General features: G+C 43.4%; 1 protein-coding gene and 1 long non-coding RNA gene across 3 annotated transcripts in view; one reads left to right on the top strand and one right to left on the bottom strand.

The window, feature by feature from the left end:
• TRAPPC9 (trafficking protein particle complex subunit 9) overlaps positions 1-25,614 on the bottom strand; it is a 953,009-nt gene that overhangs the window by 376,016 nt on the left and 551,379 nt on the right. The window lies entirely within an intron of this gene.
• Positions 23,042-25,614, top strand: part of LOC142476364 (uncharacterized) — a 30,123-nt gene continuing 27,550 nt past the window's right edge. Inside the window, exons 1-2 of the long non-coding RNA XR_012791619.1 lie at positions 23,042-23,096; positions 24,366-24,435. This is a non-coding gene — a long non-coding RNA (uncharacterized LOC142476364). The remainder of the gene's footprint in view (positions 23,097-24,365; positions 24,436-25,614) is intronic.

Below are 25,614 nucleotides of genomic sequence, written 5' to 3'. Positions count from 1 at the left end.
GGGGACCACAGGACAATGGAGCGGAGGGAGCCCAGCAGGGGAAGAGGACGGACTCCCCATCAGGAAAGCAGGGCACCTCTCCCACGCCGGAGAGGAGAATAAGCAAGGAGGGGGGAAGAGGGAAAAGCCCGTAAATGAAAGACACTACAACGTTCGAGAGCTGCAGTTGCGCCCGTTGCGCAGTTTAAACACACCCTGCCACACAGGCTACGCCAGACATCCCCCTACCGTGAGACTGCCGAGGTTCCAGAGTTGTCCCGCTACCGAAGATGGCAGCATTCAGCAGATGGCCGCAGCACATGGGTCCCCAAAATGGCGGATATGTACCTACTGGTGAGGAAGAAGGACGGAAGGGCGCGAGATCTCCAATGGCGGCGGGGGTTTCGGCGGGAAGGTCTGCTCTGCCGGCTGGACCCGCCCAGGGAGCCTCCCCCGATCCAGCCCTCTCGTCTTGGCAGTCCGCCGCGGAATGAGACCAACACGCCCACACCGGTGACGTCACGGGTCCCGTTATCGCGAGAGGTGGAGGAGAGGCGCGGCTAATAGCCCTGGCGGACGACAAGATGACGTCAGATGAGAGGCGACTAGCAGGAAGTGCAGCGATCTCCTCTGGCGGGGGCACGCGAGCTCCTCCGCCAGGGAAGCGACCACGGGGCAGGCGGAACCCCGCAGGAAAGACATAGCGGTGCAGAAGGAGGTTGCCTGGCCGCTCGAGGAGGGGACACACCTGAGCGGGAGGGGGGAGGGGAGGGGGGGGAGGGGGTGGCGCAGGCCCCCATCAGTGACAGGAGGCGAAGAGGAGAAGATAGCATATACATGCATAATAGCCATACACAAAGCATAGTATAGTGGCAAAGTATCATATACAGAGTATATATAGTATAGAGTAGATAGAGGACAAAGGAACATGAGTGAGAACAGAGGGGTACAGGAGCGATGCAAGCAGAGGTCTCCCAGGAGAGATAACAGAAATGCGGCAGCGAGGGTCTGGGTAGGACCCCAGAGGGAGGGGGAGAGCACCCGAGCCCGGAAGCAGGGAGGAATAGATGAGGTGAGGTAGAAGCAGTCGGCGGTCGAAAGAGCAGGAGGAGTACAGGGTGTGAAGTTGTAGTTTCAGTTTTAAATAAAAGAGAAGAGCTCACGATTAGAGCTCAAGGTAGTTAAAAGATTAAGTTTGGGTTAATAAGAGTTAATAAAATAGATAGAAGTGAAGATAGTTGCTAGGTTTTGTAACGCACAGAGCGGCCGGCGGGGAGGAGTGCAGCCACCACTCTGCCTGCAGGCATGTGCGTCTTCGCCAGGAGATGGGTCATATCCCACCTACCTGGTTCTGACCCGGAGATCTGTGGCGAGTTCGGGAAGCCACAGAGAGGGACCAGGGGGGAGGAGGGTCCAGGGAGAAAATATCTCCTCCGGGCATTGAACCCGAGGTCTCTTAAGACCAATACGGTTCTCATGATGTATTTATGTGTTATGTGTGTGTATTCCCCCCTCATGTTATTTCCCTTTCCCTCTCCAGTCCCAACAGGCGGTGGGTTGAATAGGCGCTTCTGGAGTCTACACCACAGAGTCCACGAACAGAACATGTCCAGGGTCTGGGGTAAGATCAGATCGGCTCACATATTAGGTCCACACAGACACTACTACATAAAATGGAGGTAATTTTTATCTCGCAAAACGCCAAAGGGCTCAACAGTCCACGTAAGCGGAGAGTCGCTTTCACTGAGTTCAAGCGGAGAGGGGCTGACGTGGTCTTCCTACAGGAGACTCACTTCAGCTCGCGTAACAATCCGAAATTCCTCGATTCTAGCTTCCGTAAATTCTTCTTAGCATCAGGGGCAGAGAAAAAGAAAGGTGTAGCTATCCTGTTCCAAAATCACCCCCCCTTCCAGGTTGAAAAGATTAAAAGGGACCCAAAGGGAAGGTATCTGGTGCTGGTCGGGCTCCTTAAGCAGGTCAGAATGACATTAGCGTGTATATATGCACCAAATGAAGGTCAGCTAGACTTCTACAACACATTCTTTCAGAAGCTTCAGTTATGGGCTGAGGGACAAATAATTCTAGGTGGCGACTTTAACACAGTCATGAATGCAAAGGTAGACAGATCTACGTCCCAAAAAAATAATAAGAAAGAAGGGAATATCTCATTACTGAAAGGCCTCAAACAGACTAGCCTGGTGGACATATGGAGAGCAGCACCAGGGAGACCGCAGTTATTCTTTCTACTCCCACCCACATGACAGCTACAGTAGGATTGACCACTTCTTTGTATCGGGCAGAATGGTCCCACAAATTTCCGACACAAGCATACATGATATTACTTGGTCGGACCATGCATCGGTAGAGCTAAGATGCATTCAATTGAGCAATGCCAGCCCAGGAGCAAACTGGAAGCTAAATGAATCAATAATCAAAATCCCGGAGATCCAAAACAAAGTGAAATCTGAAATATCAGAGTACAGCAGCGGCAGCTTTTATTCGAGTAAAAGCCGCCGGCTGCATGCGTCTGGGAAGCGGGTAGCCGCGGCGCGTGGCGGCGCACTGTGACGTCACAGTAACATGCGCGCCCGGCTTCCCCGTCTTCCCCGGCTTCCGCAGGCTTCCCCGACACCCCTGGAGATCAAATTAAGGTAAGCGGGGGTGCGGGGAAGCAGAGGGGCAGAGCAGAAGCCGGGTTCGGGGTCCGGAAGGGGGGGTAAATTGCGCGTGAAGAGGAGGGGGGGTGCGTGGGGGAAACGCGGCGGCGCGCGTTTATTACTGGCGGCAGCTGGGGTAGATCCCGGCTTGCCGGCGGCATTCAGTGCAATAAAAGATGTCGCTACTGTACTTCCGGATAAATAGTGGCAGTGTGGAATCCCATTCACTGTTATGGGAGGCTCATAAGGCCACGATTAGGGGGGTATTAATCGGTATAGCGGCAAATAGGAAAAAGAAAAAGGAAGCCAAATTAGCCCAGCTTTATCACAGGTTACATGAGCTCTCTATTCTACATAACCGGACAGGTAGAGATGTTGATCTGAGGGAGTTGAAGGATGTTAGAATTCAGCTAAACCTCCTCCTTACTTCCCGAGCGGAGGAGGACATGAGTTGGACACAGAGGAAGTTCTATGAGAAAGCTAACAAACCGGACACTATGCTAGCCACCAGACTCCGTAATAGGAAACCAAATTTTAACATTCAATCTATTACGACCGCAGGAGGCCTGAGTTCCTCAAACCCTAAAGTCATAGTAGGGGAGTTTGCGAAATTCTACGAACAGCTATATAATGGAGAGAAGGTAGTTCACAATGCTAGGACAAGTAGTAATCTACAGAAATTCCTAGCAGACGCAGCCTTGCCACAAGTAAACAGAAAGGAACGAGAGGCTCTTCAACGAGACTTCACAAGGGAAGAACTAGAGGCGGTTGTAAAAAACTTAAAAGCATCAAAAGCCCCAGGCCCGGATGGGTTCTCCAACCTGTACTATAAAAAAATGATCGGAGTCTTAGCTCCACACATGCTCCAGCTGTTTAATGGAGTGTTGGCGGGAGAGCCCTTCCCGGGACAGATGCTCCAGGCGTCAATCTCGGTAATCCATAAAGAGGACAAGGATCCCACTAGCTGCCAAAGTTACCGGCCAATATCATTAATTAACACAGATGTAAAAATCTACGCTAAATTGCTGGCCAATAGATTACATGTAATCCTGCCAGGGCTCATCCACCCGGATCAAGTTGGCTTCATTAGAGGTAGACAAGCGGCCGACAACACTAGAAGAATTGTTGATATAATAGACTTTATGGGAGCCAATGAGATTCGGGGTGTGGCCCTAAGCTTAGACGCGGAAAAGGCCTTTGACAGGATTGATTGGCCATACCTGGAGTCCACACTTGGCGCATTTGGGTTTGGAGGCAAATTCCAACAGGCTGTCAAAGCACTATATACGGCACCATCAGCCAGAGTAGTTCACCAGGGATTCCCCTCGGAACTATTCCCAATTAAAAGTGGTACGAGGCAGGGATGTCCGCTTTCGCCCCTGCTATTCGCCTTATGCATCGAACCACTCGCAGCACAAATTCGGAGTAACGCTGATATCGCTGGGGTACAGATCCATTCGCAGGAGCACAAAGTGGCTCTGTACGCGGATGATATCATTCTAACCCTTGCCAAGCCGCTTATCTCGCTGCCTAATCTGTTCGAGCTTCTAGAGCGTTTTGCCCAGATCTCTGGCTTCAAAATAAATCAAGCTAAATCAGAGGCCTTAAGCCTATACCTGCCAAGAGAAATGGAGAAGCTGATAGAACTCAACTTTGAGTTTAGATGGCGACCATCCGCCATGAAATACCTAGGAGTGCAGATCACAAAAAAGGCGAGCTCCTTATATTCGGCTAACTATCCCAGACTGTTGAGGACTCTCAAAAAAGAGCTGCAGGAATGGAAGGCATATGGTATTTCTTGGTTGGGGAGGATCTATAGTGTCAAGATGAACATCCTTCCCCGAATTCTATACCTGTTCCAAACTCTCCCGGTTGCCGTGGTTAGAGCAGACATTGCAGGGCTCCAAAAAGCTATTTCTCAATTTATTTGGAAAGATAAAAAACCACGGATTAAAGGGAAAATTATGCAAAAAAACAAGGAAGCTGGTGGCCTGGCAGTTGCGAGCGTCATATCCTACTATAAAGCGGCACAATTGTGTCAAATCACGCAGTGGCATGGGGACCCGGGGCTCAGGAGGTGGGTGGCACTGGAGAAGGAGGTGTGCGCCCCGCTTGAGCTCAGGGACCTAATCTGGTACCCGAGGACACGGGTGAAGGATAAGCTCATCCCACTATCCTCTGTGCTCAACTCACTCTCGGTCTGGGAGGCTTCTAAAAGTAGCTGCTCTCTGACCTCCAAACACACACTGATGGCTCCTTTATATGGCAACCCGGACTTTGCTCCTGGGCTGGCAGAAAAATGCTTCCCGCGCTGGCGGCAATTAGGGATTAGTCGATTGAAGGACCTGGAGGTTAAAGGCAAGATCAAATCTTTTGAACTATTACAGTCGGAAACTGACTTACCTAACACTGATTTTATGAGGTACTTCCAGGTCCGGGCATTTTATAACGCACACCCGGTGAGACCACCGCTGACCAAATTCGAACAGCTCTGCGTGCGCGGAGCCGACACGCGGGGACTGATCTCTGCGTTGTACAGAGAGGTGGTGAATACTGACTCAGACAGGACAGTCAAACCCCGTTTTATGACACAATGGGAAGAGGATCTCCAGACACAACTAGAGGACGAGGACTGGGCTGCGGTGTTCAAAGCTGCGGCCTCGAGCTCCATATGCACGACATTGAAGGAGAACTCATATAAGGTATTATTAAGGTGGTATCTCACCCCAATCAGATTAGCTAAATTCGTCCGGGGGGCTTCCCCGCTCTGCCCCAGGCGGTGCGGGGAACAGGGGGATCTGGTGCACATGCTGTGGTCTTGCCCGAGATTAGTGCCGGTCTGGACCCAGATCCGCGATTGGCTGCAGAGGATCTTTTTAGGGCTCACAATACAGCTGGACCCGTGGCTATTTTTATTAGGTAAACCTACAAACGAGGTATCTAGATCGGGTAACAAGCTGATAGCACATTTTGCTACCGCTATGAGGTGCGAGACCGCAGCACTGTGGAATCAGAATGCAATTCCTTCTATTGATAAAATCAGAAACAGAATTTGGTTCATTTGTAGAATGGAGAAGTTAACGAGTTTAGTTAACGACTCAGCCGACAAATTTGAGAAAGTATGGTCATTATGGCTTGCCCAGACTGATATTCAGGGGATGAATGAGGCCACAATATGGCTTTGATAGAGATAGATGGGTTCTCCTTGGATGTTGGGCTGGGAGCCGGACGGGACGATCGGACAGTAGGGCTCCCCCCGAGGTACAGTGGTGAAGAGATTCACCGACCAACGAAATCCTGATGTGATCCGGATTTGAGCTCCTCTGAGAGGTGAACTGGAGCAGAACAAAGGCAGTGATGGTGAAAGACTCCGGCGAAACGTGGAATCAGCGCTTCTCCCAGGCCGCTCCCCCCCACCCCTACCCCCCCCTCCCCCCTCTTTTTCCTTGTCCTTAGATGTTGTCAGTCTGTCTGTGTCCTGTCCTGTGGTCCCCCCAATGTTCGTCCGTTACTTGTAAAGTATTCCTGTAAGTTAGGTGTATACCTGATACAATTGACAACATCCTGTTTTCTTTGATGTGTATGCACAAAAAACTAATAAAAACAAAGTAGAAAAAAAAAAAAAAAACATCATTTCCTCCTTTGGGACACTGCTAAAGCAACTGAGAAAGGTATGATCATTTCAAAAATCGCTTCCAAAAAATAACTGAAGAAAACATACTGATTAAGACATTTCGTTTAATTCACTGCTTATGCTACCTATAGATTTAACAACTCTTCCGAGAACCAACATTGCTATTTCTCACCCCCTACCCCACTCCCAATAGAAAGAGAAGTTGCAATATCCTTAAATAACGCAGATCTTTAGAAATCACATTTTAGAAGAGCACGCTTCTACAGATTTAGAGACAGATTTGGTGGCAAACGGTTTGCCAATTTGGTTATAATTGATAATCCTAGCACCTTTATTTCAGCTTTGAAAGCGCGCAAAGGAAACTAATTGATCAAGTTACTGTAACATAGCGGATACCCTTGTCAAAAACTTTACCTACAGTATTTCTACAAGAGCCGATTGATGCCAATGTTTTTTTTTTAAACAAAACTAAGCTACTGCACAACACTCCACCAGACGTTTTGGACGTTGTTAATCAACCAATAAGGCCGTGCTTATAGTGCCGGCAACGCGAATTCGCCCAAAAACAAAAGCATTGCTGCTGCCGCGTGCGCTTATACCCGCCGCCGGCAAAATTTGATTTTTCAAGGGCCGTCACGTGACGGCCCTTTAACAAATCAAATTAGGGGAATCCCGCGATGCCGCCGACCGGCGAAACATAACTTTCACCGGTGGCGACGGTGACGGGTGACGTCACCCATCGTGTCGCCGTCGGCGGCACTATAGGCAAAGCCTAACAAGGAAAGAGGTTTCTCTAGCAATGAAAAATCCCAAACCCCGGAAAAAAGTAGAGTTTTCTATAGCTTTATCCAAGGAAGTTTCAGCGCCCTTATCTTATGTTTTAACTCGGCCCTGATCCGACTGATGCATAAAACAGGTAAATCTCGTGGGCACCCAGCATCTTGTTGCCTTATATCTTTGTTAAACCAGGATTATACATTTTGTACAAACAGCCTGGTAGAAAGGTATATTTTCCCAACCAGGTCTCCACAGATCAGACGGGGGTTTGTATTAGGGAGAAATCGTGAAACTAGTATAGAAAAGGTTTCCGCAGCTGTGTATTTTATATTCCATGTACTGTGGGCCTGGAGTCAAGTGCAAAAGATTAAACTGCCTGTATAATTAGCATGGATACAACTATTGGAACCCTTGAAAAATGTGGCTTCTCTGCCCATTTTGTACAGAATAAAAATGCTATGTACTGTAAACCCTTAGCAATCCTCTTGGTGCAATCTACCAACCAATTAAATGTCTCTTTACAAAAGGGAATGTGTCAATGCTGGCCTTCGTCACCCTTACAGTGTGTTTATTTGATTTAGTTCTTGAGATTTTGAGAGTCTTCTCTGTGCCTCTTTTCCAACCTTGAGATTGAATCTCAACATTTCTTTTTTATCTTGCACTTAAACAATCTTTAACATTTTTTTTTTGCCAAACCCTCATTTACATCTCTCTTTATTAATGGAAATCATTAATAAAGCTCAACCTCTCTCAGGTTATAGAAGAACATTTTTGAAATGTAAAATTCTCTTGTTAGCGGGGGAAGGACAAAGTATCTTGCCTGACACATTTGCTCTTCCATGGGGCTACAGACTATATGAAATATTTGAGTATCTCAATTCCCTGTAAACCAATCGTTATCATTTCAATTTTAAGCCTGCATTAAAAGAAATATTAAGGCAACTTCTGGACTGAATTTTTTTTATTACGTGCAGCTCTAATAAAAATGGTGATATATGCAACAATTATACATCCCCTATAGCCGTTTCCTTTATTGCTGAATAAATGAGATATTTCTCTAAATGACAAATGCTTCACAAATTTTCTTAGAACATAGAACAGTCTTATCTATTTTATAAAGGGTACTGGTGGAATAGTTTTTTTTAGATGTCCAATTGTTTATTTAATTTGGTTAAATATGCTAAGGAAGGGATCTATGATCTTCAGACATTCTCCTCATTCTCTCCTGCTATAGAGAGACAATTCATATTGCCTAATTTCCTTACCTTTCTTTGACAACAAAAAAATATATACAGTATCTACCACAGAATACGGGGGGAATATTTTGATATACTGTATGACACAGTAAAAGTTTGGCAATTAATCTGTAAAATATTTAATACAGTATATCTCTGAATATATCCCTTTACCTGACAAATCAAGGTCATATTGATTTTTTTTCTGCAGGACCTAGCAGGTAAATGTTTAATGTATTTTCATCAGATAAAAAGAAAATGTTAGTAATCCAACAATAATCTGTTTGCCTATTTTCAGATTAGGCATTATGTTAACTCACTGAGAAATTCATACAAGCCCTTTTGGTCTTTTTCACCTTTTGACTTCTTCCTCAAATTTCCTAAATCTGGAAGATATTCTTCGTAGATTGTTTCCGACTCCCCTGCGGATGGCACTTTACCTTGTAAACCCATAGAACAGACACCTTTAATACTGTAGCTAACCAATGGTTAAAAAGAGTTCCAGCTGTCAGGACCACAAAGGCCGTTTCTTCAGGCTGAATTTGTAGAATCTTACCTAGATTGTTTGGGGCTCCTGTTCCGGAGAAATGGAGATATACATGCAGATGCAGCCACGAGTATCCGAACACTTGCCTTGGAAAATCTGGGGCAATCTCCCAGTAACTGAATGGGACTGCCAGGGACCCCCGCTGTGTTAATCCGATGGGCCATTAGTCTGTCTGCAGAAATGTTGCAGCATTACTGGGAGATTGCCCCAGATTTTCCCAGGCAAGAGTTCGGATACTCGTGGCTGCACCTGCATGTAGCTGCTGCTACTGCACCTGTTATTGCGCGATAACATGCAAAGTCAGGTGATTTGGCGAGTGACAGCTCTATTTATTTGCATTGCAATGCATTGCAAATTACACAAAGACGCCCACCAGTGGTAACGCATTGTCGTGCGAGGACGGGTGCAAAACAGTTTTGATAAACAGATCAGTAAAGCCAAGTATAAAGAATGATGTGTTACTTTGATTTAGAGAAACAGGGAGTGTGGGGAGCCCTGCTCAGCTACTTATTAGTGAGAGTGGGAGGATGCTGCCTGGGATAAGTGTATGTATCATATACGTGGTGTCCTGTGCAGGCACAGCGGAGAAGAAGAACTCCTATGGACGGCGCACACCTCAAAAATTATTTATTATATATAACGATAATGTCACAGTGAACCGATATAATAGCCCAACACCCAAGTGAACATAAGAGTTTAAAAGCCAAGATATGTCTGCAAGGTACTGTGTACCTGAGGATATAGATGTGTGTGTATATATATTTCCCACCTCTGTCTGGTGAGTAGCCCATACCAGGGTCTATAGCCAGTAGGGGATCCCCCAGGGGGTGATTCAGAGTGCCCTATAGGTGAGTACAGAGAGTAGGTGGGGGGATGAAAGAGGAGAGAGATGTGTATCTGTAGTTAGTATCCTCTCATTATTTCTCTTGATATCCCAGATCCTGTGTCCCCTTGGTATTAAAGCATCAGTCTAGTCCTATTTTTTAGATTAGGTAGGAGTTTATACAGAATGCTGGGGTATATGGCGAGGGGGAGAGAGATCTGGCTGCTGCTATATGTAGTTTAGCTAGGGCTGCTATGCATAGCCTGTAAAGAATGAGGACTCTTGTAGTGGGGATCGGACGACACGGATAGCCTAATAATTTTAGAGTTCTTTAGATAATATCTCTTATCTCGACCACCACGAGTCCCCAAGCACAGATCTGAGCAGTGTATAACCTGCCTGTAACTCTCCCTGCCTCATGGCAGACTTCCATGGCGTGTGATATCACGCGTCATGCTATGACCTCAGACCCGACGCACGTTTCGCTGAATAACCAATCCAGATGCCGATCACCTATTAGAGCTGTGCAATCACCTGTTAGTGCTGTGCAGGGAGAGGGACCGATTATGTCTTCTCTAACTGCGCAGCTATTTCACACTCGTGCTGCCTGGTTTAACGCAGCGGGAATCTCATTCAGAAGTAGGGACCCCCACTGTGTAAATTCCCCCCTGCTCTGCACTTGGCTGTGATCACTCCACGTTTGGTCCGCAGTTCACCAGCACATGTGCGTGGCAGGGTGGAGATAAAGCGGACTACATCTATATAAACATTATTTAAAAAAATATTTTACCAAGAAGTAATACATTGAGAGTTACCTCTCATTTTTAAGTATGTCCTGGGCACAGAGTTATGATGACATATACATGGTTACATTAAATTAACAGGGTTATACATTATATACCGTACATTAAAGACATTGCAAGTCAATTAAAGATAATATATGTTATAGCCCATGAAACAGTTAAAGACCAGATTAAAATGTGGCAGCTTTAGTTTTGAAAGAATTTAGACCGGTGGCGGCATTGAGAGTCTCAGGTAAATTGTTCCAATTGTGGGGTGCACGGTAAGCGGAGAAGCGGCTGAATTCATTGTTGAACCTTAGGACCGTGAAAAGTCTTTTGGAGTCAGATCACAGGGGATAAGTGCTGCATGTGGTAGGGCTGAGGAGCTTGCCCAGAAAGTATTTGAAAGCAAGTCAGGAAAAATGAACTTTGAGCCTAGACTCAAGTGATGGCCAATCTAGTTCTTTGGGCATTTCGCAGTGGTGTATGTTGTAGTTACATTGGTGGAAAAAGCAGCATATTGAGTTGTAGAGGGTGTTTAGTTTGACAGGGTAAGTTTGGTATACATACTGTGTCCCCATAGTCTATAATTGGCATTAGCACCGACTGTGTGATGTAGTGTCTGACCATCGGGCTTAGGGAGGATTTGTTCCTACAAAGTACACTTGGTTTAGCATAGGTTTTGGATGTCATGGTATCAATGTGCAACTCAAATATTAAATGGGAGTCAAACCATATGCCCAGATATTTAAAACTAGTAACATGGCTACTATGGTAGTAGAGTTGGTTCAGATCTGTCCCAAATACCATTGTTACTGCATTGTCAGTGTTTAAAACCAGTTTGTTTGGGAAAACCAGTTCTCAAGTCTCAAAAAATCAGATTGAATAAATGTCCAAGGTCAGAGAGGCTAGGGCTGCGTGCATACTGTATAAGATTGTGTCATCCACATACATATGCATTGAAGCTCCCTTACAAGATGTAGGTAGACCATTAATGAAGACGAAAAAAAGTAGGGGCCTCAAAACAGTGCCTTGCGAGACAACGCAGGTGATATCCAAGGGGTTGGAGTTAGAGCCTGAGATAGGCACATGTTGGGATCGGTTTGGCCTGCTAACAAAATAGAGTTGATTAGGGAGGCAAGCGGTATGATAATGGCTGGGGAACCGAGTCATAGGAACTTTGATTGCAGCAGGTCAGGTCCACATTGGCTGCTTAGTTTTAATTTGAGGAGCGCTTGTGTAATCTCCTCTTCAGATACTGTACTGGGACAAATTGAAAATTGCGGGTAGTGTTGGGAGAGGGTGGGGCTATAGGTGTCTTCCCAGATTGAGTTTCACGTTTGTAGTTCGGGTTGCGTTTTGCTAATAGGGAAGAAGCACACCCCACAAAGTATTCATTGAATGCGTTTGCAATGTCAGTGGGATTTCACAGATTAGTATCATCCTTTTTGATATTAGATGGTTGTTGATGGCTAGAAGGCTGGAATATATTGTTGATGACCTTCCAGAAATTAGCTGGATTTCATGTATTCTGGTGAAGATGGTCAGAGAAATAATGGACGTTTGCTAGTCGTGTTTGTCTTGTGAATGTATTCCGCAGGCATCTGTAATTAAGATTCTTGGTAGTGCCTGTTACTTTGTAGCATTTCAACAAGGCATCCCTGAAATGGTAGAGCGCTATAAGGTCAGTTGTAACCCATGGTAGGTGGGCCCCCCATACTCTTAATCTGCGAAGAGGACCATGGGTATCACAGAGTTTTAAGAACTCTGGAAATAATCAAGTGCAGAATCGAGGTCAGGTATTAAGTTGCTTCTGTACCAAGGGCAGTTAGTAAGATCAGCCAGAAACTATTGGGGGTTAAAGCTTCTAAATGTTGTATACACATACAGTACACACAGTACATATACTGTACTCAGTTTTGCCAGCCTTTCCTAATTTTCCTCTGTCTTCTTTACCATTTATCATTCATGTAATCAACATCTAATTTCTTTCACCTTATTTTTATTACTTTTATTGCATAGAATTAGATTCAATTATCTAAATCGTTATTTAACCTTTTTAGAATGTGATATGATGATTTTTCATGATTTGTAGCTCATTATATGTTAGCTATTAAAGTATTTTAAATGTTCATAATATATCTGTTTCATGCACACAGATGAACAGCTTGTTTCCCCTAATTGCACTCTGCCTTAGCCACTGTGATTGGTACAAACTCACCAACCAGAAATGAGAGTTGAGTTTGTCAAATCAACCAATGGTTATACAGGTATGGGTATAAATATAAAATGTTTTATGTGATGAATTTATACCCCTGATGAAGTCCTGGATAGGATGAAACGCGTTGGGTTTTTAGAGGAAGCTCCCATGATCTGTATGTTTTTAACTGTATGTCCATATACAGTAATGCAGTTTTGAAATATATCAGCTGGTGCTTGTCTATTATTTCTGTATTTTTGCTGGAGAGACTTCAATCCACTGAGACCCTTGATTGAGTAGAGTGGTAAGCCCTGTGCATTCTTGTAGCGCTCGTGCTGCCTGCAAACCTGACAAGACCCCGGTACTGAGGTGGAAAAGGGAGAACCCACACACCCACAGCAGCGGGCGCGCCCGGAGTGTGGTATTGAGCGTAGCCGGGTCTTGGGCTGTAGAGAAAGGTTAGTCGGGTACTTGCCGGATCCAGGGTTATAGTGGGAAGCGTAGTCGAGTCCGTAAGCCAATGGTCTGGGAGTAGAGAGAGCCGCGTAGTGGGTGTCCGTTTGCCGAGTCCGAGGAGAAGAGAGGTAAGCCTAGTCGAGTCCGTAAGACAAAGGTTGAGATCCAGAGAGGGTACGTAGACAGGCCAGGTCAGGAACGAGGAGACTGGAAAAACACAAGAGAGAGCCAAGCACAAAACCAGACAGCATGGAGCTACAGAAGATTATGCTGAGCACTGACTGAGGGGGAAGACAGCAAGTATATACTTGGCAGCGGCCAATGAGGGAGGAAGAGGAATGGAGGTGCGTCCCTAGCGGGGAGTAGGATAGGAGGGGAGGCCGGAGGACATCAGGGCCTATTGTGTCGCTTGGGTGCGTAGCGCGGCGTCCCGCGACGGCCGGGGCTACCCACGGCCGTAAAGGCACAAGAGGTGCGGGTCCGCGCGCGCCCTGTGATGCCGACCAGCGGGCACACACGGCCCAGAAGAGACCCAGCAGACGTGGGGGGAAGAGACAGGCCCAACCGCGCCAGAGCAGGGCGGAGAAGAGAGGTGGGGAGGGTGAGGAGACCCGTTGCGTGGCCCGTGCCCCCCGGTCCCTTACAATTCTCCTGTGTGAGACACTGAAAGCTGTGGAGCTCCTGCGCACCTGCTAGTGCGCACCAACTGATGGAGATGCCACTGGCCAAGGACAGAGACGCGGTTGTACACTGCAGGCTGCCACATACAGATGAAAGTCAAGCCGTTGACAGGAGAAGACTAAGGACAACAAGGGGAGGCGCAACGGAGCAGAACCAGAGCGACACAGAGCAACCTCAAGGTATATTATACCAAGATTAACACCGGAGGCTGCATGGATCATTAAATGGAGGTTTGTGACTGAGAAGTGTTTGGTTGAAGGACGACTCGGCTTAAACAGCTGAGGCGCTGCAGTGTCAAAACCAAAGACACAATATATCTGAAGGCGAGTGTTTGCAGCGTGAAGGTCCCATTACCCACCTTTTTCTGAGAGGGCCACACAGAGATAACAAGAAACTCTGCGTGTACTGACTGATATGTGTGGTTGATTTCAAGTGCTGGTTGTTTAAAGTGTGTGCAGTTAGAACCAGAAGGAAAGGGAAGAACTGGGTATACTAGCAGGGGTGGCTGTTTTTTGGGGAGTGTGCAGTGGGTTAATCTATTTTTAAAGTGTGCTGTAATTTGAAGGCTGTAACTTTTTTTCCCTTTCTCCTGCCTGAGGCAGAGTGGGTGTGGTTGGTTAATTGGCTGGCCTAACACACCTGCAGTGGGTGGGGTTAGTTAATTGATAACCTAACACACCTGGTGGGTGTCCCTATTTAAACAGAGGCTTCTAACGAATCCTGAGCTTGCCTGTGTGTTTGATTTCAAGTGCTGGTTGTTTAAAGTGTGTGCAGTTAGAACCAGAAGCAGTTGTTTAAAGTGCTGGTTGTTTAAAGTGTGTGCAGTTAGAACCAGAAGCAGTTTGAACAATGAAACGGTTAAACAAGGTATAGTTATTGAAGTACAGTTTACTGTTAGTACTTCTAAACTTCATAGTTGCTAGAATGAGCAGGATTGAAAATGCCACTCAATGCTCATCTTGCCACATGTATGTGCACTTGGAGCAGCTGTTCCAAGGAGCATACCGCTGTGAAAAGTGTGAGCGGGTGGTCTCTTTAGAGTCAGAGATTGCTGATCTTAAGAGGCAACTTGCAATATTGAGGGACATTGGCAATCTTGAAAGGGAATTAGAGCTCACTGAGCAGGCCGTTGCTTTGACTAGTGGTGCAGATGGTGGCGCTGTTAGTGAGGAGCAGGTAGGTAGCTTGGTTGCTGTTAGTGAGGAGCAGGTAGGTAGCTGGGTGACAGTTAGAAGGGGAAGCAGGGGCAATAGGGAGAGGCAGGTCGTTTCTGAGCTGACACATCCCAATAGATTTGCCATGTTGAGTGAAGATATTGGGAATGTTGGGACAGAAATGGCAAGGCTGGGGGAGACTTATTCCTCTAGCAGCCAGGGGAATAGTTCCTCCAGCACAGAGGGGACTCAGGATGCTCAGATACAAAGAAAGATTGTGGTGGTAGGGGACTCCATTATTAGGAAGGTAGATAGGGCAATCTGTTGCCAGGAACGCATGAACCGAACAGTTTGTTGTCTCCCGGATGCTCGGGTTCGGCACATTGCGGATCGGGTAGACAGATTGTTGGGGGGGGCTGGGATTGACCCGGCAGTCTTGGTACGCGTTGGCACCAATGACAAAGTTAGAGAAAGATGGAGGGTCCTAAAAAATGATTACAGTTATCTATGCCAAAATCTTAAGGCAAGGACCTCCAAGGTAATATTTTCTGAAATACTACCAGTGCCATGCGCTACCGCAGGGAGACAGTCAGAGATCAGGGAGGTTAATGCATGGCTAAGAAAGTGGTGCAGAAAGGAGGGGTTTGGGTTTTTAGAGCACTGGGACTCGTTTTCTGAGAGGTGCCATCTATATTCTAGGGTCGGATTGCACCTCAATGAAGAGGGATCTTCTGTGCTAGGGGGGAGAATGCTAAAAAGGTTGGAGGACATTTTAAACTAGAATGGAGGGGGGATGGGAATGAAACAGATAATGAACTAAATGGAATAGATGAGGATACAAGGTGGTATAGAGGTAGAATGGGGGCAAGTGCAAGTTTGACAAGCAGTGAGACACCGATAGTAAATACAGATAATACTAGAAAACTTCTAAAGACTAAACCAAGTGGGAGCAGAAAGGAAGGAGCAGATAAGATAATAGTACAGGCTGAAAAAAACCTGAAAATGCATGATTGCTAATACAAGAAGCCTGATAGATAAAATGGGGGAGCTTGAATTAATAGCTGCAAGGGAGCAGTATGATATCATAGGCATTACTGAAACATGGTGGGATGAAACTCATGACTGGACAGTTAATTTAGAGGGTTATTCTCTTTTTCGGAAGGATCGGCCAAATAGAAGGGGAGGTGGAGTATGTTTATATATTAAACCGGATCTAAAACCTATTATAAGGGATGATGTCTATGAAGGGAATGATGAAAATGTAGAGACTTTGTGGATAGAAATTAGCAGTGGAGGTAAAAGTATAAAGAAAATGTTTGTGGGAATATGCTATAAACCACCAAATATCTGTGAGATTGAGGAAGCTAAAATACTTTTGCAAATGGAGAAGGCATCAAAACTGGGTCATGTTTGCATAATGGGGGATTTTAATTATTCAGACATAGACTGGGGCAATGAGATTAGCGTTACAACAAAAGGGAACAGGTTTTTGGGGGTGCTTAAAGACAATTATATGACCCAAATTATTGAGGAACCAACCAGGAGAGGGGCAGTTCTGGATTTGGTCATATCAAACAATGTAGAAGTAATAACAAATATTCAAGTCCTGGAACATTTGGGTAACAGTGATCATAACATGGTCTCATTTGAAATAAATTATCAAAAAACAGATTACTTGGGTTCAACAAAGACCTTCAACTTTGGAAAGGCAGATTTTAATAAACTGAGGTCTAATCTAGTAGTTATACAATGGGATGATGTTTTTGCAGGGAAAATGTAGAAGATAAATGGGCAGTCTTTAAAACATTGTTAGAAAAGCACATTTATCAGTGTATACCCTTGGGTAATAAGTATAAAAGAAATAAGTCAAAACCAATGTGGCTAAATAAACAGGTAGGGGAGGAAATGGACAAGAAGAGGAAGGCGTTTAGATTCTTTAAATCAGAAAGGACAGAGACATAGTATCAGAATTATAAGGAATATAACAAAAATTGCAAAAGGGCAATCAAATTAGCAAAAATGGATAATGAAAAAAGGATTGCAATAGAAAGTAAGGTCAACCCTAAAAAATTCTTTAAGTACCTTAATAACAAAAAAATGAGAAAAGAAAATATAGGACCCTTTCAGTGTGAGATGGGTAGGCAGATTATTGGAGATAAGGAAAAAGCTGAGGTATTAAACAAATTCTTTGCCTCTGTGTTTACCAGGGAAGAATCAAGTTCAATAGTAGTGCCGCAGGAGGAAGCCACAACCTCCATATTAATGAACAATTGGTTAACTGAGGAAGAAGTTCATAAGCGAGTTGAAAAAATTAAAGTTAATAAGGCACCTGGCCCCGATGGCATACATCCAAGAGTTCTCAAGGAGTTAAGCTCAGTAATAGCAAAACCATTATATTTAATATTCAAGGACTCCATTTCCACAGGCTCAGTACCACAAGATTGGCGTAAAGCAGATGTGGTGCATATATTTAAAAAGGGAGCTAGATCACAACCGGGAAATTACAAACCTGTAAGCCTGACTTCAATAGTAGGGAAACTACTTGAAGGTTTAATACGGGATAATATTCAGGAATACCTAATGGAAAATAAAATTATTAGTAATAGTCAGCATGGATTTATGAAGGATAGATCTTGCCAAACTAACCTTATTTGTTTCTTTGAGGAGGTAAGTAGGAATCTAGACCAGGGTAATGCTGTTGATGTGGTCTACTTAGATTTTGCAAAGGCTTTTGATACGGTTTCACACGAGGTTGGTGTACAAAATAAAGAAAGTTGGACTCAGTAATAATATATGCACCTGCATTAAAAACTGGTTAAAGGACAGACAACAGAGGGTTGTCATAAATGGAACTTTTTCAGGTTTGGCTAAAGTCGTGAGTGGAGTACCTCAGGGATCGGTACTGGGACCCCTGCTGTTTAACTTATTTATTAATGACCTTGAGGTTGGGATCGAGAGCAAAGTCTCCATCTTTGCTGATGATACTAAATTGTGTAAGGTAATAGAATCAGAGCAGGATGTAATTTCTCTTCAGAAGGACTTGGAAACACTGGAAACGTGGGCAGGTAAATGGCAGATGAAGTTTAATACAGATAAATGTAAGGTTATGCATTTGGGATACAAGAATAAAAAGGCGACTTACAAATTAAATGGAGATATATTGGGGGAATCCTTGATGGAGAAGGATTTAGGAGTGCTTGTAGACAGCAGGCTTAGCAATAGTGCCCAATGCCATGCAGTAGCTGCAAAGGCAAACAAGATCTTATCTTGCATCAAACGGGCAATGGATGGAAGGGAAGTAAACATAATTATGCCCCTTTACAAAGCATTAGTAAGACCACACCTTGAATATGGAGTACAATTTTGGGCACCAATCCTAAGAAAAGACATTATGGAACTAGAGAGAGTGCAGAGAAGAGCCACCAAATTAATAAAGGGGATGGACATTCTAACTTATGAGGAGAGGCAAGCTAAATTAGATTTATTTACATTAGAAAAGAGGCGTCTAAGAGGGGATATGATAACTATATACAAATATATTCAGGGACAATACAAGGAGCTTTCAAAAGAACTATTCATCCCACGGGCAGTACAAAGGACTCGGGGCCTTTCCTTAAGGTTGGAGGAAAGGAAATTTCACCAGCAACAAAGGAAAGGGTTCTTTACAGTAAGGGCAGTTAAAATGTGAAATTCATTACCCATGGAGACTGTGATGGCAGATACAATAGATTTATTCAAAAAAAGGTTGGACATCTTTTTAGAAAGGAAAGGTATACAGGGATATACCAAATAAGTATACATGGGAAGGATATTTATCCAGGGATTAATCCGATTGCCAATTCTTGGAGTCAGGAAGGAATTAATTTTTCCCCTTAATGGGGTTTTTTGTTTGCCTTCCTCTGGATCGATAAGTATAGATATAGGATAAAGTTGTCTAAATTTAGCATAGGTTGAACTTGATGGACGGAAGTCTTTTTTCAACCTCATCTACTATGTAACTATGAACTTTATTATAAGACATTGAATACCTCACAGCTCTTGCGTATTGGAACTCCCCTTGTATAGACACAGAGACATTACAATTAACCTCATCTCCTTCCTTTGATCATTTTGAAGAAATTGACTGTTTCACAATACAAAGTGTCTATCTGCTGTTGCAACATATATACATTGTTCATGTTTACCCTTTCAATAGACTGGTAATTCAGAAGTAACCATTCTTTCCTCTAAACTCCTAATGGTATCTACACAGTCATTAAGAGATCTTGATAATATTGCTTTATTTCCACATTGCGCGGGTGCATTGTATAACATATATATCAAATGGAAATATTACTGTATGCTCATTTGCATATCTTAGACAGGTCTGCAACCCCGCCTTTCACCATTATCACCCAGGACACAGCACTTCCACTGCAGCAAGGGATTCTGGGAAAAGACATGCAAATGAGCACACAGTGCCACCTTTTGTCTCAAGCTCACATTACATGAACAATCCTTAAGCCAATGCATGCTGCTTTAAACACAGCTTTTAAACATAGGCTGGGATGAGATGTTGTTCATGTCATGTGAGCTTGAGACAAAAGGTGGCACTGTGTGCTCATTTGCATGTCATTTCCCAGAATCCCTTGCTGCAGTGGAAGTGCTGTGTGCTGGGTGATAATGGTGAAAGACAGGGTTGCAGACCTGTCTAAGACATGCAAATGAAAATACAGTAATATTTCCATTATATACTGTATATATATATATATATATATATATATATATACACATATATATATATACATATATATATATACAAATATACATACATACTGTATAACAGTGGTCGACACATCACCAAAAAATGTTCTCGCCGAACAAAAAAATATGCTCGCCACCTAGTACCACACGTGTGCTGCTTGGGCCAATAGGAGCTCGCCACGATGTTAAATCCACTCGCCCGTGGCGTGCAAATGTATAGGTTTGTCGAACACTGCGATATACATATATATACACATATATATATATATACATATACTGTCATATATATATACACATATATATATATATACACATATATATATATACATATACTGTCATATATATATATATATAATCAAAAAATAAATAGATGATACCGTTGTGTGGCTAACGAAAGCAATTTAAAAGCATTTCGTTAGCCACACAATGGTATCATCTATTTATTTTTTGATTATTGAAGCTCGGCTAACACGGTACTGATACCTCTACATGTATGTATATATATATATATATATATATAATATATATATATATATATATATATATATATATATAGTTATACGTTACCGTTCCAAGGATTGGTAAACAAGAGACAGCACTCAATGTTGAAAATCAAAGTGTATTAGTGAAAGCAAAAATACATCCAGAAACCCAACGTTTCGGTCCCACAGAATGGGACCTTCCTCAGGGGGATTCTGTAGGACCGAAACGTTGGGTTTCTGGATGTATTTTTGCTTTCACTAATACACTTTGATTTTCAACATTGAGTGCTGTCTCTTGTTTACCAATCCTTGGAACGGTAACGTATAACTACATTCTCTATATGGGACGTGCACCTGTGGCTTACCAGCACCTATTGGAGTGCCAACTGCCTTATCTGACTATATATATATAATATATATATATATATATATATATAAAACGCATGTAATCACAAGCAAGGTGATAAAAAGACAGCACTCACCAGGTAAAGTCCAAATAAACTGTAGGTAATGTAGATTGCACACTTAGTTTTTTTTTAAAGTATATATATACACACACGTGTGTTTGTATTTGAGAAACAGTAAGTTGTGTACCATTACATAGTCCTCTGAATGGCATTGGGTTTCTAAGGAGTATGGTTTCCCAGTACCCCTGGGGTTCACTTATACACTTGTTTGGGTGTAGATTAAGGGTTGAGGTGTTCCATTAGATTCTCAATTTACTGGCCAGTCTTATAGGTGGGAGGCTGATTGCATGCCTCCCCACCAATATATCATTGCAACTTACAATCAATGTATGCTCTACTTTTGTATTATTTAGTGATTCACTCTATTTAGAGGAATCATTTTGCTGATACATTTACTTAGGAAGTATCAGAGACTGTTTTATCCTTTTCTGTGTTTATTTGACGTATTATATACTTTTTGGATACATGTGTGCTTCTGGTGGGATACTTTTCTCTCTTTCGTACAAACACACACAAACACACACAAACACACACATATGGTATCTGTACTGTGTTAGCCGAGCTTAATAATCAAAAATGAATTGACTATACCATTCTGTGGCTAACTAAATGCTTTTATTTGTGCGAGCTTTCGAGATACACTGCTTTATCCATTGTAACATCACCGGAAGAAGAGATCAGTGTATCTCGAAAGCTCGCACAAATAAAAGCATTTTGTTAGCCACAGAACGGTATCATCTATTTGTTTTCAGCTTTGCTGAAAAGCTGTACAATGCAGCAAGCATTAGCTTATAGAGATCCATGTCAAAATGGATTGAACTAAAAGGTGGCACAGTGTGCTCATTTGCATGTCATTTCCCAGAATTCCTGGCTGCAGTGGAAGCACTGTATGCTGGGCGATAATGGTGAAAGGCAGGGTTACAGACCTGCACATTGTAATATTTCCATTTTCTCTCTCTCTCTCTCTCATATATATAAGCACTCCCTTGAGAAAGGTCCTGTTTCTAGGACCGAAACGTCGGTGAATGTGCCTGTTTTCTTCTAATACACTTCTTTTTTGGATACTACTGAGTGTGCTGTCTCTTCCTTGCTTTATGGCCCTGGGACTCTGGATCTGCCTGGTAAGGAGCATATATATTTGCCTATTGGGTGACATGTTCTTACTCGCGAGTGTACTTAAAGTGAGTGTCCTTAAAGCGGGGTATGCCTGTATATATTTATATATCTAGACTATATATATAAAAAAAAATGTATATATATATATATACACATACACACATACACAGAGAGAGAGAGCGCAAATATATATATATATATATATATATATATATATATATATATATATATATATATATCTCAAGCAAGCCCATTTTACACTCACTGGTGTTGGAGGCACCTCCTCTTTCACATAGGTCAATTTATGAAAAGCTCTTGTCATTGAGATTTCGGGAAAAATGAGGTGTGATCCCTTAACGCCCCATTGATGTAAAATCGAGGAGAGATTTTTAACTTTTCCCACTAATTGTGAGGCGGTCTCCCTATAAGGGGCATGTTATTCCCACTCTTGTGTGTAGCATCCACTTCATGCATTACGCTCAGAGCTGCACATTCATCCATTTGTATTGATTCACACAGCAGCTGGCAAACACGGCATGAAAAGCCATCACAGTGGCCGACTGCCCGAGGAAAAATCCAACAGAGCAGAAGGAAAACCAATTCAGCTTTAAAACCAAAGAATACACAACCTCAGTGCAGCAGTATTTTTTTGCTATGCTATGTCTCTTGAACAAGCATTCATTAATGAGCACAATCCCAGGGTGAAGAGAGAGGGAATTTGTGTCTCAGTTGGACCTCTCTGTGGTAGGAGGGCAGATCAAATTAAATAGCGGCGATAAGCTAACTGCATGTTAATAATCATCCCTCGGCTGCTAATGGGAGGTGAACAGGCAGAGAGTTATGGGTTCCCTCTTGCAGCGGAGTGTAAAACTATAGTTGTACTCTTGTTACAATACTGTACATAATTCTGAATACCAATCAATGCAGTGTCATGCAATGGATCGTGTGTTACCAGCACTGAAGGGATTAATGAACACTCCCACAACTAAACACAACCACATGCAATAGTAATTGTGATGAATCCCCTCTCTAAGATATTTTCACACTTACAGACTTATTAATATGTATACCTTTGGGTGTCCCGTGATGTATGGGGACACCAGGGGACCCCATAACGTAGTAAACACATCATATGCTATCTGTGCTTTTTTTTACGGGACATGGTGTCCTGCGCTGAATGCGATTTGGCCGGCTGAGCAACGGAACGAGCACTCCGCTTCCGTTCTGTCACCAGGGACGCCGCGACCGCGTGATCGCTCCCGGGGAACAGTCACATGATCAGGAAGTGGCGGAGGCCCATTTTACCCATGTGACACATGGGTGCTGCAGGCCCTCCGGGAAGCCATGGGATAAAACACACTAGGTATGTCACGGATCTACCCAATGGAAGGTTGGCAGGCCAACATGTTATAGATTGCGTTATAGGAATAACTGAAGCTATATTTCTTCAGTTGGGTACCCTCCCTTGTGTGACTGCAGTGCAAACAGCTGCACATTCCAGATCTGAAGATTTAGTGCTGCATGGGTGAGTGCTTTAATTTGCAGCCTTTAAATAAGTATAAAGATAAGCCCAAGAAAAGCTCAGGATCCCCTGCAGTTGATCACAGTCCTCACTCTATCTCCCACTGCTACTAAGTAATACATTTCCATGGCAACATAATGCTTCGACACTCCACGATGGATCTACTTACTGATGGACCTCGGAACACTCTCTCACCCTCCCCATGAGCTGCTAAAAAATATCTAAGCCATATTTCTGTGTGAAACACCAGTAACTAGTTACAGCAGTAGTATGAGGTTTTATTTTTAAGCCCTTCTCTTCCGGGTATGTGTGCCATGTAAGGCACGTTCTATAGTGCCAGGCGCGTGCTGCGCCGTGCGCGCGCGGATTTTATGTTGCGTCAGCCTTTCTATATAAGGGCCGCGGGCGCGCACGGCAGGGAGAGGGGAGCCGACAGACAGCGGCGAAGATGAGAAAATTCATCTTTTCGCGCCGCTGCCTACGCTCAAATGTATGTGTGTGTATGTGTGTATGCATATATGCGTGTGTGCGTGTGTGCGTGTGTGCGTCAATGATTGCAGAAGTAAAAAAAAATATTTATTAAAGTTTTTTTTTCTTTAAAAAATCTTATCTAGGACTTACTTTCACTCACACGACCCATGCACACACATATACTCACAAATACACACACATACACACACATATACATATACATTACCTGCAGCTCCTGGCACTATATACAGGAAAAGCATGCGGCCTAATGTAAGGATTTGCTGTGCCTGTAAATTAATGTATTTCAGAGCCTAAACCACAGCACCAACTATGCAGTCTTCTGTGATAAGAAGCCTTCCAGAGCTGGAATAGAGCTCACATTTAAAGTCCGTGGGCTGTAAGATATCTTCCAGAGCTAGAAGGGGTCCTGTGGCAGAAGAATGCATTATTTGCCATCTACAAACACCATGAACACTGGGAATGTAGGTGCTGCAATTAAAAAGTGCACTCCCAGATATATCCGACCAAAACACACAATTTTGTAAAGAATTTAATAATACCATTTTATTTTAAACAGATGTAAACATGCTTAAAGCAAATATTTTTGAACCTTGTAAATTAAGCATCATTTTCTTTCAGGGCCTCATTTGTCAATGAAGTGTTTTCTCTACTCTTACCCCAGCATGTCCATATCAGAGACACAATAAAGGTAAGGCAGGGGGCAGAAGATCTGTCTGTGCAAACACAGTGATATCACACAAAGGTAGCAGCCAGAGGAAATTAAACCCTTCCCAGATGTTTACAAACTAACTTAAAAAAAAATATTTAGAAATACTTATAGTTGTCCGATTTTGGTAAACAATTCACCCATCGTGCAGACGTAATGCCTTGCTCATATTACTGGTGTTGGGACGCTGTGACCCCAAGAGGCACCACCAATGACCCAAATAGGGGAGACCTGGAGTTATTCAGGAGTAAAAAAAAAAAGTGCTGATCTGAATTTATCTGTATCTAGGCCAATAAATTACGCATGAAAAACAAAAATACTTCACAAGACCTCATTGGGGAACATGACACAATGGGTGCTAAAAAAAAGAATGAAACTGTGTACCTCTTGACCCATCTCACAACAACACTTCCCTTATTTACCACATCTCTAACACTTAACATACTTATCTCCTGCTATTTTCTGCTAATCCTCTCACCCACTTCACATTAGGACTCCCTGCTGAATTCATCTCCACCTCTACATACACTGGGCTATAAATATGCATTTTCTTCTGTGCTACTAGAATTCCCATGAGATACTGTATGTGATGTTTTAATAGCTCTGTGCGCTATAATACCATCTGCTCCATTAATAGCTACCACAACAACCTATGGCAAATCAGACTTAAAATACATTTAACTGACAGGTCTGACATTTTAGCCCGCCATTTTCTGCTTATAAACACACATTGTAGCACGCACTGCTCAACAGGGCAAAGGAAGGTTAAAGCAACGGAAGAATACTTTCATTCCATTGGTAAAGAAAGTCACTCAATGTTCCAGGTGCTATGCATCAATCCACATACTGCTCTCATGTGCTTTACCCATTATGGTGTGTCTGGTAGGCAGCAAAGCATTGTAATGGAACCGGTCCATATTAAGAAAGTGGTGCTATTTCATTACACACATTCCGGCACCAGAAATAACTTCAGGGACCATTCGAATGAAAAGGTCCATGCTGACGTCTGCAGTGACAGATGTGAGATGGTACTCCATGGTTTCAGTTATTTACAATTTCTTTATTATTATTAAAGAAAATGGCATCTATATATAAAGAAGATACAGTATAACTTTCCTGTTCTCATAACATAAATAGATCGTACATCTTTGAAGATAGCTA

Source organism: Ascaphus truei, chromosome 2 (assembly GCF_040206685.1).
Source record: "Ascaphus truei isolate aAscTru1 chromosome 2, aAscTru1.hap1, whole genome shotgun sequence".
Lineage (NCBI taxonomy): Eukaryota > Metazoa > Chordata > Amphibia > Anura > Ascaphidae > Ascaphus > Ascaphus truei.
The sequence above is the reverse complement of the archived record's forward strand: the minus strand, read 5'-3'. Positions and strand labels throughout refer to the sequence as shown.